Source organism: Chiloscyllium plagiosum, chromosome 39, assembly GCF_004010195.1.
Source record: "Chiloscyllium plagiosum isolate BGI_BamShark_2017 chromosome 39, ASM401019v2, whole genome shotgun sequence".
Lineage (NCBI taxonomy): Eukaryota > Metazoa > Chordata > Chondrichthyes > Orectolobiformes > Hemiscylliidae > Chiloscyllium > Chiloscyllium plagiosum.
This window is the reverse complement of record NC_057748.1, coordinates 26,429,977-26,432,843: the sequence shown is the minus strand read 5'-3', so window position 1 is coordinate 26,432,843 and position 2,867 is coordinate 26,429,977. Positions and strand designations below refer to the sequence as shown.

The following is a 2,867-nucleotide window of genomic DNA, read 5'->3' as shown; positions in this document are numbered from 1 at the left end:
AGGAGCAGGAACCCTGGCTGATTTCCCCTCTCTCTCTCCCTCTCTCTCTCTAACCCAGGGACAGTGATCAGGAGCAGGAACCCTGGCTGATTTCCCCCCCCTCTCTCTCTCTCTCTAACCCAGGGACAGTGATCAGGAGCAGGAACCCTGGCTGATTTCCCCCCCCTCTCTCTCTCTCTCTAACCCAGGGACAGTGATCAGGAGCAGGAACCCTGGCTGATTTCCCCCCCCTCTCTCTCTCTCTCTAACCCAGGGACAGTGATCAGGAGCAGGAACCCTGGCTGATTTCCCCCCCCTCTCTCTCTCTCTCTAACCCAGGGACAGTGATCAGGAGCAGGAACCCTGGCTGATTTCCCCCCCCTCTCTCTCTCTCTCTAACCCAGGGACAGTGATCAGGAGCAGGAACCCTGGCTGATTTCCCCCCCCTCTCTCTCTCTCTCTAACCCAGGGACAGTGATCAGGAGCAGGAACCCTGGCTGATTTCCCCCCCCTCTCTCTCTCTCTCTAACCCAGGGACAGTGATCAGGAGCAGGAACCCTGGCTGATTTCCCCCCCCTCTCTCTCTCTCTCTAACCCAGGGACAGTGATCAGGAGCAGGAACCCTGGCTGATTTCCCCCCCCTCTCTCTCTCTCTCTAACCCAGGGACAGTGATCAGGAGCAGGATCCCTGGCTGAATTCGCCGCTGATATCTTGAAGGATCTTGGGTGATGCTTGTTCTGCAGAGAAGTCCAAAGCCCCAGAAGGACAGCTCAGTGGAATCACGCTGAGGGAGTCTTACCCTCACCTGGAAAACTGCTGCTGTGACACTGGCAGCCCCTTTGATTCCTGGTCCACAACACTGACCAACTCTCAGCTCCTTCATGGAGGGCCTGTCCCTCCGTACCTGCCTCAGAGTGCTCAGTCTGAGCCCATCAAGACACTTCCACGCAGAAGAAACCAAACTCCACCTCAACAGCAGATCACTGCCGGATTAGCGGCCCGCATCCGACATCACTGAATACGGGGTGTGGCCTTCACTCGCACCACACAGGCACCCGGTTCCATTGCCCAGGACCAGTCTGTCAAGGCAACACAGCCAGATGCAACCCTACCCCATCCCCGCCTCCAACCAAAACCTTTCCCCCACCACCACCCCAGCCCAGACGTCGCATTTCCCAACCCCTCCAGGAAATGAGAGCTGCATCGAACTGGGTGGGTTGCAAATGAAACGCGCTGCACTCTGCCGATAACACTTGCTCAATGCTGTGTTGCCCTGACATAGGTGACACCTCCCTGCGGCACTGGAGGCGGGAGGGGAGGGGTGGGGGCAAGAGAAAGGCCAGGCCTGTCAGCAAACAGCATCATGACACCGGTTAGACCTCCTCGCTAACCCTTTTTCACAGACACCCTCTGGACTTGGCTCCAGCGACACAGTCTCATTTCTCCGCGCCCGCCACTCCCTCACACACATGCACGCACACACACTCAGTGAAAGTCCATCGGAGGTGAGGTTGGGGTGGGGGAGATATGGGAGATCTACGCCAGACGGCCACCCCGTCCCGACCTCCTCCTCCTCCTCCTCAGAGGCCCATGGCCCCCTCGTCGAGCCGTGCCAAGAGGTTACGCGAAGTCGATGGGGGATGCCTCCTTCGCATCCCCCCCCACCACCACCTCTCTCCAACCCCAAGCCCAATTCCTGAAAACCCAACAATTCACACGAGGAGGAGCTGGAGGGGTAAGGGCTGGTGAGTCAGGCAAACACCCACTGCCATCCTGAATGGAATCGTGGGTGTCCCGCCGGGTACCCAGACACACACTTGGCACTCAAGAAAGGACAGCGACAGAGCCGGGTGTCAGGGGTGGTGGGTGGGGAGCTGCCAGAACCAGGTGAATTCCAAACAGTGCGTTCTTTTCATTACTTTCTTTCTCCATGTAAAAAAAAAGTCAAGACATAAAACAGAATCAAGCCTGCGCCAACGTGACCCACACTTTAAACTTCATTTGATTTCTCTTTTTTTTAAAAAAAGCATGATATTTTCATCAGAAAATATACAGTTCCACCTGTGTTTCTTCTGTTGGCAAATTATAATTCACTCAACATCTTTAAAGACACGGATGCCTGATTGACACGACCCTCCAGCACAGGGGGAGATGGGGGAGTGGGGGGGGGGATGCAGCGCACTGATGCAATGCTTTGCAGATTCCCCTGGCAGAGGGTATCAAGGGTGGGGGGTGGTGGGTGTATGCGAGTGCGAGGCTAGGGTTTGAAAACAACGAGCCGCCCGACAACTCAGGAACACCAGGGTAAGGTCGCAGCTGACGGGGCCTGTCAGTACTCCCACTGCGCTTAACCCCCTCCCCCTCCACAAACCTACCATCTCACTTCCAGAGATGGGCCAATCTAAACTCTCGGTCCCACACCCACCCCAAGCCTCACTTGCTCCTTCGCCTGCGCTGCACCCCAGTGGAGGTTTAGGTGGGAGGTGAAGGTTGGGGGGGCGGGGGGGGAAACAAAGAGATTGGTTTCTGCGCTCCATGCCCCCCCCACCCCGTCTCTGGGAGGAAGTGACTTGCCCCACCACCTCGGCTGTGAGACTCCGTGGACACTGAGATGAAGATCTGGCCAGAGGACTGGTACTCAACGTAGGCGAGGGGAAAGGGTGTTGCTGGCTCTGGAAAAGCAAACCAGAAGCCATAGTTTGGGATAGTGGCCAGATGTATGTCTGGGGCAGCGCTTGGTGGTGGGGTAAGGGGAGACATACAGCTTTGCTGGGTGTTGGGGGTGTGGGGCGGGGGAGGGACTGGATTTGCAGGAGTCTCAGAGAGCATGGGAGTGGGGCCGGGGGGAGGAGAGAATGAGATAAGGAGGGGGTAAGAAGACGAGTCG

General features: G+C 57.0%; 1 protein-coding gene across 1 annotated transcript in view; it reads right to left on the bottom strand.

The window, feature by feature from the left end:
- The window catches only part of LOC122542045 (RNA-binding protein 10-like), a 31,514-nt gene that overhangs the window by 14,566 nt on the left and 14,081 nt on the right, over positions 1-2,867 (bottom strand). The window lies entirely within an intron of this gene.